We start from the raw sequence: 17,025 nt of genomic DNA, 5'->3' as shown, positions 1-17,025 counted from the left end.
ACAGTCCTGGCACCCACGCAGGGGTGCCAAGGATCTGGGCCAGGTGACTCAGGCCCTGCCGGACTCACTGACCCTGAAGCTCACGGGCCCAGCACCCACAGCATAGGTGGGCCGAGGACCCGGGCAAGGAAACCTGGGTCCTCCTGGACCCCTCCACCCCTGGATCTCACAGACATGGTGCCTATCATACAGGAAGGCCAAGGACCCAGGCCAGGGCACCTGGACAATGCCAGAACCCTCATCCCCGGGACTCAAGGACCCAGCACCCACTGCATAGGTGAGCCAAGGACCCAGGCCAGGTGAATCGGGTCCCACCAGATCACCTGCCCCCAAGGTTCATGGGTCCGGCACCCACCACACAGGTGGGCCACGGACTTGGCCAGGCTACCCTGCTGGACGCCCTGCCCCTGACACTCATGTACCCATCTTACAGGTGGGCCAACGACTCAGGCCAGGCAACCCGGGCCCTTCCAGACCTCCCAACCCCAGGGCTCACGAATTTAGCACACACCTTCCCCTCACCTTGGCATCCACCAATGAGTGCTCCAGCCTGGCTCAGTCCAACCTGCCCCCAGTTCCAGCTTGTGCTGATGTGTTCTGCAGTCAAGCCAGGCCTAGCCAGCCCCTAGTCCTGGACCTGAGGTGAACTGGCTAGTGTCGTGGCCTGACCTGGCCCCTCCTGCATCATGTCCTGGTTCTCAGATCTGCCAGTGGATGTTATGAACTGACCCAATCTGGCCCTCTCCTGGACCTGACCCACATGAATACTAGTGGGTATTATAACCTGGACTGATCTGAGCTGCTCCTTGCCATGGTTCTTGCACTCATCTATAAGGACTGAATTCTGAGAAAGGAGTTTCCCAAGCTCCTCTATCATGGTAGATGTTGTACACACTAGTGGGTCTTTGTCCCAGGTAGATTTTGTCCATCTCTTTTCCTGGCAGGAATAGCAGGCTTGCCCAATCAGCCCACCACCATTCCAGTTCTCACTGCTGGGTGATACAGCCCTGCCATATCTGGTTCGCACCCAGACACAGCTCCCATGTGATTCAGTGGGAGCCAAGACCTATCCCAGGCAGTTCTGCACTCATACTGGCTCTTCTGCATACCAGTGGGTGCTAGGAGCCCAGTCTGGTGCTCCCTAGACCCAATCCACACCCATGCCAAGAATGACAGCAGCCATGTCCATGTCATCAGTGGAAACCGCAACCCAAATGGGGCATCCCCTTAGCTTCCCCGGCCAGGCCTGTTCATGTGCCAATGGAAATTGTTGTTCCACAGGGGTAAGTTCTCATATGCCCCCACAAATTCTGCCTCCTGTCCTGATTCACTCACATGCTGCTCAGTGTCATGGCCCAGCTACACATTACCCATTCCCTGTTCTGACTCTCATTGGTGGGCACCTTGATCCAACCCTACCAGGAAGGCTCTCTTCCCAGACTCATTATGTGCCTGTGAGTGGTATTGGGTGATGGTCGATGTTAACTACCCCTGCTCAGGCCACCCAGGTGAACTGGTCTAACCCTTAAAGGTCCTTCTATTCCCTGCTCCAAACAACTCAGTCTCAGCACCCTTGCTTACCTGCTAGAATAATAGCAATGTCCATGGAAGTTCTCAGTCATTCATCACCTGGACATGAAGTTTCAGGTTCCTACATGCCTCTACCTGTGCCAACTACAAGGGCCCTTATAGGCTCAAACCCCCAAGTTCCCAGAGCTCATCGCCAGAAGGCCCAAGGGCTTTGCTCGCCATCATTGGCAGCGCCATACATTTTACAATTATGTTGTCAGGGGCCTGGTGCGGTGGCCTAGCAGCTAAATCCTTGCCTTGAACATGCACCAGGATCCCAAATGGGCACTGGTTCTAATCCCAATAGCCCCGCTTCCCATCCAGCTCCCTGCTTGTGGCCTGGGAAAGCAGTGGAGGACGGCCCAAAGCCTTGAGACCCTGCACCTGTGTGGGAGACCTGGAAGAAGTTCCTGGCTCCTGGCTTCGGATCAGCTCAGCACCGGCCATTGCAGTTACTTGGGGAGTGAATCATCGGACGGAAGATCCTCTCTGTCTCTCCTCCTTTCCATATATCTGACTTTGCAATAAAAAATTTTAAAAAATCTTTAAAAAAAGAAAAAGAAAATGATGCTTCTATATGATCTATGAGTCATTGAAGAATTTAATAAAAAAAAAGTTATGCTGTCAGTCTTACAAAAGAATATGTTGAAATTCTTGCCAAGTTGCATTGACTCTTTTTTTTGTGCAATTTTTTTATTATTATTAATTTCATTGCATAATGTGACACATTTGTTTTTATGCACTGGAATTCCCCCCACCCCTCCCCAAACCCTCCCCCCACCCCCACGGTGGATTACTCCACCTTGTTGCATTTCCATAGTTCAAATTCAGTTGACATTCTTTCATTGGAGGTTTTGACCAATCATAAAGTCCAGCATCTTATTGTCTTGGTAAGTTTTCTTGGTGAGACCATCTCTGGTCTGAAGGTAGAACCAACAGAGTATCATCCCAATCAAGTAAAAAACCCAACATAATATTTACAACCATTTACAACATTATGGCATTAATTGACATGGTATTGATTAACCAATGTTACTAGAGAAACGCATGTTCTCGGCCACAACCTGTGACTTCCTCATGGACATTTCAATTTTGGTTTATATTTAACCATGTTCTATATACCTTAGAATGGCTATATATTGCTATTCAGCTGTCTCTTGTCTATTTCAATGTTAGTATTTAGCATTTTATAGCATTGAAGCATGATTTTGCTGAACCTGGTTGTTTTGAGTTGCATTGACTCTTACAGGCCGGATTTAGCTCTGCATCTCTTGGCTCTTTAACCAATTATATACAAGTTTATAATTCTTTCCATACAGTCCAACTGTATAGTTCCAATTATTCTTAAATATTTGGCAGTTTTAGAAGTCATAATAAAACTATGCCTTCTAAAATTACAAGTCCTACATGCTGTGATGTATAGAATTGCAATTCATTCTGTATGACTGTAGCCAACAATGTTGCTAATATCATTATTAACCTAAAAATTCCTGTAGAATTTAAATATTTCACATAGATAATAATGTGTCCATAGATAATCACTTTGTTTCTTCCAAATTTTTTAAGCATTTACTTATTTATTTCAAAGAGAGAGTTATAAAGAAGAGAGAGAGAGACAGAGAGAGAGAGACAGAGAGAGAGAGACAGAGATTTTCCATTTGCTGGTTCACTTCCCAAATGTAGGCAAAGCTGAACCAGGAAGAATCTTGGAGCCAAGGGCTTACTACATGTCTCCCATATGGGTGCAGGGCCTCACGCACTTGAACTAGCTTTTGCTGCTTTCCCAAGTACATAAGCAGGGAGCTGCATTAGAAGTAAAACAACTGGGATTCACTAGTGCCCATTTAGGATGCCAGCACTATGGGCTGTGGCTTATCCTATTACACCACAGTGCCAGTTACCTTCCCAAAATTTTATATGTTTATACATTTATTTTTGCCTTACTATAATGCAATGTGTGAAAATAGCGGTTACACAGTCATCTTCAACTTATTCAAAAGTCTAAAAGAAATACATTCAAGTTTTTACCACTAAGTGGATTTGTTGTAATCTTTTTTTTTTTTTTTAACAACTTTAAAAGATCAGGTTAAGGGAGGAATGGCACTGGCAGGTTAATCCTGCACCTGTAGCAGTGGCATCCCTTGTGGCATCCCTTCTACTTCTTATACAACTCCATGCTGATACAACTGGGAAATCAGTGGAAGATATTCCAAGCCCTTGAACAGTGTTGCGAGGTGACAAAATCTATCCCAAAAATGGTTCAGAGGCAGACTCGTAGAAGCTCAGGAGTCTTTATTCAGTAGCCTGTGCTGACTGGTGGATTGTCCCATTGCACCGCACGTGGAAGAGGGGAGCAGTCCTGACAAGCCTGTTCAGGGGGGTTTAAGTAACAATCAGGCAATCAACTAAGAGAACATTGGTGTATGGTAGGGATCATTCAGGCAACCACAGTGTGCCTCAGTCCAGCTCCAGCTGAGTTCGGAACTCGAGAAGGGTGCGTGGATGAGGCGCAAAGAAAATGAGAGACGAGACGGACCACTACAATTCCATGATCATCGTGGACAATGCGAGAAAGTTGTCCGCTTTATTTATACAGAACCAGTCAAACTCTGGCTCAGACTTTTTACGTCATGATCAAGTGGGTGTATCCAAGGATAATTCTGCCATTTGTTTCACCTTAAAGCAGGATGTTATCCATCCTGACCCTGTGGTCAGGAAGTTCTCAATAGATGGTGCATATCAATCAGTAACACATTCCTACTACAATCCTCATTCTACAACTTAGTCTTGAATCAGTTAAGGGAGGAAAGGCATCACAGAAGGAAGGACCTAAAGATCAAAGAAAGAGAGAAAGGATAGATTCCCACTACTCCTGGGGACTTAGCACCCTTGATTAGCATATGGTCAATGAGGGCAGCCATGACAGCAATAATGAAAGGCTTTTTGGCTAAAAAACGGTATCAGCAACATCAGCTTCCAAGCTCACATTGATACTAGACATTAACTCCGCAGAGGCAGACAACGCCTAAATAGATTACAGAAATCTCAGTGGGATTGTCCAGTGTCCATGCAAAGGGAGGCGGAGCTGCATTCAGGTGATCCTAGAGATATTCGCTGCCCGGGCCCTGCTGAACAGCGGGAAGTTCCTTGCAGCCCTGCCTGCAATGGAGCAATACTCTTCACACTTTCCTGTCTTCCACACCCATCACACAGATCCCAGCATCTCCCCCTCTTTTATTATTAAGTTGGAGGGTGTGGAGTTCCCTGCGAGTGGCTTGAATCATGGAGCTCAAACATCAGAAGATGACTGGGCCAAAAAACAATACAAAAAGGAGAATAATTAGTGTGATTCCTAAATTTATAGAACATGAGTAGAAAGTCTTGTCAGAAATAAAGGATGAAAGAGATTGTAAGAATTGGTTGGTAACGCCTCCTGCAGAGAGAGCCTGAAGGTGAGAGTGAGAGATGGCAGAAATCTGGGCATGTAATTCCTGAATGCTAAGGCTGGTAGATGTGTCATTCCAAATGCCTTGGAGATGAGTTTTAACATCACTCCAAGAGACATGTGAGTCATTATAAGGGAGAGGAGTGACACAAATCCATTTGTAAATACTATGGCAAGTGGTACCAAATCTGGTCTTTAAGTGTTGAATTTCATTGCCAGTATAAATACCTGCTTCTTCTACTGTACCAAACTTGGCCTCTAAATCTGTCAATACTTTCCTATGAACTTATTGCACCAGCTGTAAGAGGTCCAATAAGGGTAACAAATGCAGTGAGACCCAAAGATAATCCACAAAGCATGGACAAAGTTGTTGAAAATAATTCCAAAGCATAAAGATCAGCATCATCATACCATGGTTCAGTTAAATTTACAAGTAACATAACATATGAGGGCCTTCTCAAGATACCAAAAGTACCAGGCATCAGGAAACAATTAAGACAATTAGTGACAACACACTTTGTACAAGTTGCAGTGTATACAGAGCCATCCCAGGAAAGCTGGAGGGAGCTTAAGGCTCCATCTTGTGACGGAGGAATGTTACTTATCAGCAGTCCTTTTGGAAGTAGCTTGAGTCCTGCACTGGGATGTCTTCAGTGGTAGAGGGTAGTCAGCAGATGTACACGTGACATGTCCTCGTGGCAGGTGTTGATCTTCTGCACATACTTGGCCTTTAAAACAGTTCCAGGTGGAAGTGTCTGTTGATCTCAGCAGGATAGCACTGAGGCTAGTGAAAGTCTTTCTGTTGTTTTGGCCAGAGGGAGGCAGGAAGGAGAGATAGCACCAGGGTTCCTCCTGGTACCTACCTCACTACTCTTCCTCTGGGCATCTGGGAAAGTGGGCTGTAGAGGCAGTCTTTGGGATGTCAGGTTTATAAATTAGCCATACCTATATAAATTCTGGACATCTATATTCTGAGAGGCCTTTTGGAGTTTTTAGAGAGGAAGTAGAAGAGAAGTGAAGGAAAAGTTAAAAATAATTATATAGATCACTCTCAGTAACAATATCAGGTGAAAACTATTAGACAACAGCTTTAGAAAATATTTGCCCAAAGGGCTAATGTTTGCTATAAATTTAAATTAAAGGTACATACTTAAATAATACATTGAAAAGGGCAAGGAGAATATAACACGAGAAACCTGGTTTAAGTGAACTGGAGCAAAAGCATATGGGTGACTAAAAAACATTTTCAATGATAGTCTGAGATTTAAATTATGTGAGCCAAAAAACAATATTAGCTTAGGACAGCACAATAGGTTCAGTAATGATCTAAGATCTTTAGACATTTTAAAATTATAAATTGGTTAGAATTACCTGTTATTAGTAGTAACATAAGTTTGCCATGGTTATTCAGATAGTTTACAAATTTGGATGGAGGAGAATACAAAATGGATTATGGTAAAGATTTTACCAAGATGGCTTCGGGAACATATATCAGACAAGTACATCTGTTCTTTAAATAATTTTTGTTACAAAAACTTTAAGAGTTAGTTAAAAGTATAGCATTTCCCAACTAGCAAACAATTTAAAAAAAAAAATTGCAATAACTCTAGCTGGGAGAGAATGGCATACAACTACGACCTATCATGTGCCCATTTCTCATCTGACCTCAAGGAACCTGAAGACAAACAATAAAACAAACACACACACATATACATTCCCCCCCCCCCTTTTTTAAACTATAGAGGACTGTAAGAGTAAAATTTCAAACAATTTTAGCAAAAAGACATACAGCAAGACAGACATAGGTGGCCACCACACTCATGCAATTTTAAATAACTAATGAGCCATGACTTCTTGTATGGACCCTAACGCAAGAAGTTGTGTTGCATCCAGCCCTCTCAAGTCCCAGATGAGTACTCAAAACAAGCAAATTTGGATGATGAGGTACCTGTATATAGGCAGAGGTCAGTGCAAATCCTGAGAGCAAGGAAGCCAGGAACCAAGGACTGGCAGCTGGGGCCGTGTTAATCGTCACGGTGGCCTCCCCAGACTACCAAGCCAGGCTCCAGAACACAGGATGGCTACTACCCTCTGACTGAGGCCTCCAAAATGTTACAAAGTGCATGAGAGATCATGTCAGATATATTTAGGATTTACTAAGGTGCCTTTATAAACCAAGCTTGGTGATAGCAGTACCCACTAAAAAAAAATTCCTAAGTGAAAAGTCAACAATGATAATTCAGTCTGAATTGAAACCCTGAGAGAAAAAATTGGTCATTACTGAAGACCCTGATTTTAGTTATCTGAGCAATATAAATTAACCCAAGATTTACTCATGTTCTAGACATATTTACAAAACTGTAAACATTTATCTTTTTCTGGCTTTTTGGCCTGCATTCTATTGTTGTTAAGCACTACCTGTCCTGAAACTTTGGAAAACACACAAATTTGAACCAGACTTCTGTTAAAAAAATGTTTTTGTAGCAGTATTTTGATATGACAGAATTTTGCTCCACTTGCTATCTGACAGTATTTTTAATATAATCCAAAAGCCTACTCAGCTGTTGTATCTATGAAATGAAACGTTTGAATTTTTAGATGCATATCAAGGATGTCAAGACTTATAACATTTAGTTGAAATAGAATCTCTTTATATAACACAACATAGATGAGATATAATTATTGGCATTAAGTGATCACTTTAAATACCTATAAAATAAGTGCATAACTTTTTTTTTTTAAAGATTTATTTTATTTCCATTACGAAGTCAGATATACTGAGAGGAGGAGAGACAGAGAGAGGAAGTGGAGCCGCCGGGATCAGAACCAGCGGCCATATGGGATCAAGGCGAGGACCTTAGCCACCAGGCCACACTGCCAAGCCCCAAGTGCATAACTTTTATCAATCTTAAGCAATGTGAACATACTGAAAGGCAGAAGCACAAAGATCACTTCAATATAGAATCTTATCATATTCTGAGACACTGCAGCAAGGTCACGTCTGGAGTTCACTGGAGCTGACTAGAAAAACTTAATCATTAATTAGATAAAAACAGTTAAGAGGAGCTGTTGTAATAACATGTGCTTTTAAAACTTTGTTGCTATAAGAGAGGATCTGATTAATTCCATGAATCAATGATGAATATTTTAGAAAATGCTGCAAACAGTATTTTTAAAGACTATGTATCTAAATATAAAGACTCGCAGATAAAAGCACATGGGTGCATTCCATACCTGGAAAAAATTTAACAGTGGATTAGATGTTACTTTTACACCAATTTATATTTGGTGTAAATGTTACACTTTTAAAGGAATGCCTTAAACAATACCTTAAGAGTTATATTCATAAAATTCAAAAATTCAATCAATATAAAAACTTAATAGAGTTAAAAAGGAGATGTTAATTATGAAAAAACATTGTTTATAAATTACAAGAGGCTAGGTATTCTTCTGTGGGTCCAGTTTAGTTTGTCTCCTACTCAGCTGCTTTTGGCTAAAAAAGGTTGGGTGTGTGAGGCTTGACAAAAGAAAAAAAAAAAAAAAAGTAAAACGTCCTGGAGAAACTGCACCTGTTGGGTGAGTAACGTAATGGAAAGGAGCGGGAGGAGGTCAGGGAGTGTACCTGCTGGAGAGGCGTGAGAGTTTGACCCTGAAGTTGCTGGGCAGGAGGAGGGACTTCTGTTGAGGATGCTTGCCTCTGCAAAATGGCAGGGGGTGGAAATGTAAATTGGACAAGAATGTCTAATTAGTTGATCTGGAATCCAAGTCAGCGAGTCCAAGCCCTGTGGGAAAATGAAAGCATTCTCCTCCTCCAGAGGTTAAGAGGAAATTGGGTCCTTTCCATTGGCCCGTAAGGACGTTTTCAAAATCTATGATTAGAGAAGCTGTTCTGTCAGATGACCATCTGTAAAGACGAAAGAAGTTGGTTAAGGAAACAAAAAAGGGTTAAAAACAAAGGGGTTAAGGAACAAATCTTTTGAAATATAACCAGATGACTTTTAACAAAATGTAAAAGAGGGTTTTTAGCTAACTGGTTTGAAATTGCATCTACAAGGGTTAAGAGTGCTATTTGTCTTGTCTGATCCTCGGATATTAAAAAAGTAAGCTGTTTGGAGCTATAAAGAATAATTATTTTATTTACATCTTTGCAAAAAAAAGCTCCTTTTTCTTATGACATCTCTTTGTAATTAAGGTGGAGACCAAAGCACAATAAGGAGTAATAATTTTTTATACAAGGAAGATGTAGCCACTCTAAAGACACTTGTTGTCATAAGCATCCAGTTGGAATATGAAGAGTAGGTAGTGTAATTAATTGCCAAGGAAGATACCAACTTTCAATTAGCATTTCCACAGTCAATATCAGGTTTTAAGTCTGTTACTCTTCTATAGACACAGCTTGGGTAAGATAATGCTGTCTTTTAAACCTCTGATTGTTCAGGGCCCGAGACTGGCCCCGCCAGGAGTTTCCTGACGACAGGCACTGGCCATCATGATCAATTTTAGATTTACATTTGCATACTTTTGCCCAATGTAAACCTCTATGACATTTAGGACTTATCTTAAGGCATTGATCCTTAGCAGTATTGGTGCCACATTTTTGAGCTAAAGGAGACGCTGTTCGGCATTGTTTTGGAAGGTGGCTGGGTTTCCCACAATTAAAACTTTTAGCATTCATTTGCTTCTGAATAGCAGTGGTTTGAAACTCTGCAAGGTGAGCAGGATGTTTGAAAGTCCCTGTTACCACAGGCCTTTAGATAACCCATAACTTGTTCACCAGATTTTTGGGTAATTGATTTCCTACAATCTTTCCATGTATGTCCCAATTTGCCACAATTATGACATTTAAATCTATTTTGCTTTAACCTAATGCTTAATGTAGCAGTCAACATTTTGGTTTTGTACCTTTCAGAGACAATATCCATACATGTTCTCATTACTTGGGGGGCCCAGGACAGGGCCCGCCTCCCGTTTCCCTGCATCTGACCCTGTGCAGACTGATTACTCAATTTAGATTGACTGCGAGGCAATAGAACTGTTCCATTCTTGTGGAATTTAGACTGACAAGCCTTTTGCCAATGAAATCCCTTCTCACACCGTGGAGAGACAGTGTGAGAAATATTTAAATTGGGTTTAGGAGTGTCCCTATGAGTTTTTTCCTGTTTGAAATTTTGGGATGAGTTTCTGGCAGGACAGCTATGGCTAAAATGCCCTACTCCACCACAAGATTAGCAATCGTTTCTTTTTTGATTTCTTTGCCTCTTTTTTTTTTTTTAAAGATTTTTTATTGTTATTGGAAAGCCGGATATAGAGAGAGGAGGAGAGACAGAGAGGAAGATCTTCCGTCCGATGTTTCACTCCCCAAGTGAGCTGCAACGGGCCAGTGCTGCGCCGATCCGATGCCGGGACCAGGAACTTCTTCCGGGTCTCCCACGCGGGTGCAGGGTCCCAAAGCTTTGGGCCGTCCTCCACTGCTTTCCCAGGCCACAAGCAGGGAGCTGGATGGGAAGTGGAGCTGCCGGGATTAGAACAGGCGCCCATATGGGATCCCGGGGCTTTCAAGGCGAGGGCTTTAGCTGCTAGGCCACGCTGCCGGGCCCTTGATTGCCTCTTATGTTCTTTAAAATTTGAATGGCAGTTTGACCCCGAAGAGCTGCAGCAATAGTTAACCCTTGCATATAAGATGGAGTTACTTCAGCACAAGCTCGAACATAGTCTGACAAATTTCCTGTCCTTCTCACTGGCTGAATTAAGGTTTGGCAAGTTGGAGTAGCATTTTCAAAAGCTAGCTGTTTAACTATGAGATCTGTAGCTGTATTGTTAATTACTGTCCGGCTCACCGCTTCTGTGAGTCTAGCTACAAAATCTTCAAAAGGCTCTTCAGGCTTCTGCTTAACATTTAAAAAAAACCTGAAGACTTTTGACCTGAAGACGGCAGGCGTTTCCATGCTCCTAATGCCAGGGGGGAGAGTAAGTTGTTCTGAAACACCAAGATGAGTGCCCTGTCCTAAAAGCATGTCTAAGGTAAAAGAAGGTTTGCCACGCCTCACAGATTCACGAGACTTTACTTCTGCCTTAACTAATTCCTCATATTCCATAAACCAATGGCAGAGAGTCCAGTATCCCATTGTCAAGACATATCCAAAAGTTTCAGTGGGAGTCCATCCTCGATCCAGAAGTAAAGATGCACACTGCACCATATGCTCACATCTGGACATGTCAGTCTCCAGTACAGAGTCTCCAGTACTGTAAATCCCTCCAAGTGAAAAGCCACAAAGCAAAACCAACAAAACAGAAATTTACAATGCTATGAAGTTAAACAACATTTCACTGGATATGATGATCTCCATTACACAGTTGCTCCACATCCCCTTAAATGAAAAGCCACAAAACAAAATAAAGAACAGGAAGAAAAAAAGGAATTAACAACACCGTGAAGTTAAATAACATGCTACTGAATGACTAATGTGTTGCTGAAGAAATGAAAAAGAAAATCAAGAACCTTCTTGAAGAAAATCATGCTACTATATGATCTAGGAGTCATTGAAAAATTTAATCATAAGAAAGTGCTTTGAAAAGATGAAACTAACAAAAAAATCAAAATCCATGAGATATAGTTTCTGCTGATCTTTGTTGGTGAGATATGTCTCCTGTAGGCAACAAATAGATGGGTTTTGCTTTTTAATCCAGTCTACTAATCTATGACATTTGATTGATGTTTAAAGCCATTTACATTCAGGGTTAATATGTATGGGTGGTACTTTGGTCCTGTCATTTCATCAATGGGTTGTTCATTGGTTTAGTCTTCTGTTGTTATTTTACTGGGATGTTCTTCACATTTGCCTCTGGTTTTGGTGGATGCTATTATCTGGAATATGTCGCTCCATTCTCTTCTTGCCTGTAGAGTTTCCTGTGAGAGATCTCCTGTGAGTTTAATTGGCATTCCTTTCTATGTCAGTTGATTTTTTTTTCACGTGCACATCTAAGTATCTTTTCCTTCTGTTCGATTGAAAAAAGCTTGATGATCATGTGTGGTTGTGAAGATCATTTGGGGGTTCTGTGCCCCTCCTGTATGTTGTTTCCCAATTCTTTCTCCAGATTAGGGAAATTTTCCCTTATTATTTCATTAATTAAATCCGTTTTTAAGCCCAGCTTCTCTTTCTGCACCTTCTGGAACTCCCATAACTCTTATATTTGGCCTTTCAATACTTGAATGCACTTTTTTTTTCTTTTTTGCATGATTCAGCTCCGCTTCCAGCTTTTTGTTTATTTCCCCTGGTGACAGAAAATATCTTCTAATTCTGAGACTCTTTCTTCTGCTTAATTCATTCTATTTTGGAAGCTCTCCACTGCACTTTTAATTTGTTCCACCATATTCATTATTTCTGATATATCAGCTTTAATTTGATCCACTCCCAGTGTGACATATTTTTTAAATTCCTTGAACACCTGTAGTATGTGCTTCTCATTGTTGCTAAGAAGCTTTATAACAAGTGTTTTGAATTCTGTGTCACCCATTTTCTTGATATATTCCTCAGTTAACTCTGAGGTTGGCAAAGGCTTGCTCCTTTGCAGGGGAGTCTTCAGTAGTACTCATTGTGCTCTGTCTCTTCTTTTGCTCTTGGTCAATGTACTTCTGGTTAGCAGAATCTTCTCTTTGGGGCAGGTTTCCAAGCTGTGTCACCCACAGGTCTCCAGTTTGATTTTACTTATTCCAGTTGGTACACGGTTCTTTGTTTTCAATCATTTGTGCCACTCCCTCCAACAAGTTTCAGATCTGGGTTTTTATGCTAGACCTTGGTCTCAGTAGCCCAGCTCCTGGCTCAGCATCCCACCTCCTGTGATCCTGCGCTGTTGTTTGCACGTTTCTCCCAGTTCCGCTTTGCGCGGTTCCCAGGATGATAGTGCATGCATAGCTCACTGCTGTCCCTGCAGTGTCAAAGCTTTTGCCACACTGTACAAAATGGTGCCTGATGTGAAAATCTTGGTATTCTTGATCTGCTGGTCATTAGGTCTGGGGGCTACCTGGACCTATTTTTCGTGGAACCTGAAGGATGCCACATCGTTGCAATTCACTGAGCCAGAAATGAGTTTGCTCCCAGCTTAGTGCATGTGCAGTTCTGTCCCATAGTCATTGCCTCCCTACATAAGATGGCAGCCGATTTGGTTCTAGTGGGGGTTGGGGCTGTGAAATCCACCCTGTTCCCATACCACCTGTTTTGGATCTGCTGCTCTGTCTCTGCTCCTGGTCAAATCCAATAGAACAGCAGGATGATGCAGTTCTTTGTCTGGGTTTACCTCCTGAGCTCCTGGTGAATTCCCCTTCCCACCTGGTTGCTGGTGGTGTTCCCGGCCACCGGTGGAGTTCAGATCGCTACTTGCTGAATGCCACTGGCATATCGGTTTTTGCAGCACCACACCATTATCTTTGCTGCTTTCCTGTGTCTGTCAGTCTCTAGGTGCCCCTCTGATGTCAGTCTGTCCTCTCCTATTTCCTGGAATGTGCCCTCTCTGCCTCACCCTGGTTAATGTTTCTCTGTCTGTTTAAATGTGTCCTCACCCTGTTCCACCTTCTTGATTCTCTGAGCCAGGAGCTTCTTCTGGATCTCCCTTGTGGATGCAGGGTCCCAAGGCTTTGGGCCATCCTATATTGCTTTCCCAGGCCACAAGCAGGGAGCTGGATGGGAAGTGGAGCAGCAGGGACTTTAGCCAGTGCCCATTATGGGATGCCTGAACCACAGGCAATGGTTTAGCTTACTAGGCCATAGTGCCAGTTTCCACTTAAAGTTTTCAATTATTTTGTCAGGCCACTCAGTGCAACTTTGGGTTGTCAACCAATGAAAGGCCCAAACTGCACTTTTGCGTTTTCAGAGTAGTGATTTTTTTAGTACTTTGTAGCAGATCCAGTTAGTGAATACAGAGAAAGTAATGGCTGTCACAGGCTAGCAATGGGCCTCCTACTGATACGTGGTTTTCTTTGGGAGTGATGAAAATGTAGTGATATTAAAAGGTGGGAACTTTGGGTAGTGGGGCCTTTGATCACAGTGTCCTTAGGAGATGTCGCATAAAGTATGCTTTCCCCATGATAAAAGGATCATGAACAAAGGGCCCTTACCAAAAACCAAATCCTTCAGTAACTTGACTTTGGACTGTGCAGTTTCAAAAACTGTAAGAAATAAGCTCTGCTTCTTATAAACCACCCACTCTGTAGTATCTTATTACAGCAAATGAACTAAGACAAATATTGATGATTGTGCAACTCTGTGAATAACTAACAATCAATTGTACATTTTATTTTTGTGAATATATATTTGAAAGGTTGAGTTATAGAGATGGAGGGAGAGACAGGCAGATCTACTATTTGCTGACTCACTTCCCAAATAGCCACAACTGCCCGAGCTGAGCCAGGTCAAACCCAGGAGCTTCTTTCAGGTCTCCCATGTGGGTGCAGGTGGCCAAACATTTGGACCACATTTGTTGCTTTCCCAGGCCACAAGCAGGGAGCTGGATGGGAAACAAAGCAACTGGGGCTCAAACCGGTACCCACATGGGGATGGCAATATCTCAGGTAATGCCGCAATGCCAGCCCTGAATTGTTCATCTTAAATGAGTGAATTTTACAATATGTAACAACCATTTCAATTTCTTAAAAAGTACTTGTTTGATAAGACAACAGATAACAGTATATGAAAGCACATGCAATGCATCATGCCTGTGTTCAGCAGTAATTCTCCAGAATAACTTGTGAGCTAATTCTTCACTACTGTAACAGAATTGTGAATGGATAACCTGACCACTGCCTCACAGACAGTAAAACATGCCTTGATAGTAACCTCAGTTTTGTCATTTCTTTTGTTGTGAAACTGGTTATTTCATCTGGCATTTTCACTGTTTAGTAACGGGCAGGTGCAATAGTGTAGCAGGAGAAACCTCTGCCTACTAGTGTCAGATCCCACATGGGCTCCTGTTCAAGTCCCAGCTGCTCCATTTCCCATCCAGCTCCCTGCTTGTGGCCTGAGAAAGCAATCGAGGACGGCCCAAAGCCTTGGAACCCTGCACCCGTGTGGGAGACCTGGAGGAAGCTCCTGGCTCCTGGCTTCGGATCAGCTCAGATCTGGCCTTGCAGCTATTGGGGAAGTAAACTAAAAGATGAAAGAATGAAGTCTCTATCTCTCCGACTTTCTCTCTGTAACTCTGACTTTTAAATAAATAAAACAAATAAATCTTGAGTGTCCAGTAAGAAAGTTATTCAGGTATCTGGTGTGCCATGGAGGTAGATATTGACCTTTTGATATCATTTAAATTGTATTCTATGTTGCCATTGTGGTTTAATCTCTTGCTATTTTATTTGTGTGTCTTTCTAATCTTCACTTTTATATTTCCAGTTTACATCCTATCCCATTCTATTAAGTGTTTTTCTTAGGGAGTTTTTCATATGTTAACTATATTACCTTTTCTACTACACATTCTTCTAATTTCGTCAGTTTGTCTTATGTTCTACAATTTTATTCTTGGTAAGTTCTTAAATACAAAGAGGTTGACTGCTTTTTTTCTATTTTAAAATATATTTATTTGTTTTCATTGGAAAGACAGATTTACAGAGAAAAGGAGAGACAGAGAAAGATCTTTCTCATCTGCTGATTCACTCCCTAAGTGACTGCAATGGCCAAAGACAGGAGGCAGGAGCCAGGAACCAGGAGCCTTTTCTGGTTCTCCCATGAGGGTACAGGGTCCCAAGGCATTGGGCCGTCCTCAACTGCTTTCCCAGCCCACAGGCAGGGAGCTGGATGGGAAGTGCAGCAGAAGGGATATGAACCGGCGCCCACATGGGACACCAGCACTTGTAGGTGGCAGATTAGCCTGTTGAGTCAACATTCTGGTCCCAGGTTGGTTGATATTTTCAGTGAATAAAGAACTGTGTGTGTTAATCTGAGTAATCTGTCCCAAAGTCTGAGCATGTGATTTTCTTTTGGTGTCACAGGGTTTTGGCCTGCATCCCTTAGAAAACTATCCCTTTTATGTTAGTTCTATGTTAGTGTTCTCTGATAGAGTATAATAATGAGAGCCCATGTTGTGGTACAGTGGGTTAAGCCCTTGCCTGTGATGTCATCATCCCGTATCTCTACTTCCAAACCAGCTCCTTGTTAATGTGCCTGGGACAGCAGGAGAAGATGGTACAAATACTTGGGCCCATTCAACCTCGTGGAAGACCTGGCTCAGTTCTGGCTGCATTGCCATGTGGGCAGTACCCCAACGATGCAAAATGTCTCTTCCTCTTTCTGTAACTGTTTCGAATAAAAAATATAAGTTTTTAAAAGTGAAAATGGCAGAAAAAGCTGAAAAGCAAATGTAAGCTGGTAAACAGTTGTATAAGAAACCACTTTAGCTGTTGGATCACACAGATGGCTTCCCACAGTGCAAGAAGTGCCAATCATCTGCAGGAGCTCCAAAATGCAATCATTCAAATGACAGCAATGTCTTACAAAGACTTAGAGCTGGGAACCCTAGCTACAGTCTCAGGTGCGGCAGCTTGTCTGAGTGCGAATTGATCAGCATCTTCTCCCACTTCTGCCAACCATGAGAGATAACTCTGCTCCCTAGCCAGCCCAGCAGTGGTTTGCTCAATGGGCTGTGCTTCTTGGCCCTGTGCCTGCACCCATTTATGGGGCAAGACTGGAGTTCAGCAACCTCTTAAATTCTTCAATCTCAAGTGCTACAATCTGGCCGATTCTGATTTTCTGTGTTGTCCTGAGAGGAAGAAGGGCTCCTGGCGTCATCAGCTAGAAGCTTCCTCTCTGCCACTCCCATGAATTGTATCAGGCCACCAGGGCGGCTGAGGCCTGTCAGGCCGTGGGGTAGGTGCTCAATCAGCCAGAAACTGGAGACGTTCTCCAGGTTTTTCATCCTTCCGGGATTAACCGAGCACCTGCGTGAACTCAGTGCCGGTGCCTTCCTCCTCGCCGAAAGGGTAGCTAAGGCGCACAGGACGGATGCAGGAGTGGGCGGGTTTACGG

The 17,025-nt window shown here is 42.7% G+C and overlaps 1 protein-coding gene across 1 annotated transcript in view; it reads right to left on the bottom strand.

Moving 5' to 3' along the window:
- DKC1 (dyskerin pseudouridine synthase 1) overlaps window positions 1–17,025 on the bottom strand; it is a 129,190-nt gene that overhangs the window by 72,296 nt on the left and 39,869 nt on the right. The window lies entirely within an intron of this gene.

The sequence above is a fragment of the Ochotona princeps genome, chromosome X (genome assembly GCF_030435755.1).
Source record: "Ochotona princeps isolate mOchPri1 chromosome X, mOchPri1.hap1, whole genome shotgun sequence".
NCBI classification, from domain to species: Eukaryota; Metazoa; Chordata; class Mammalia; order Lagomorpha; family Ochotonidae; genus Ochotona; species Ochotona princeps.
Note: the sequence above shows the minus strand (reverse complement) of the source record. Positions and strands in the feature narration are given on the sequence as shown.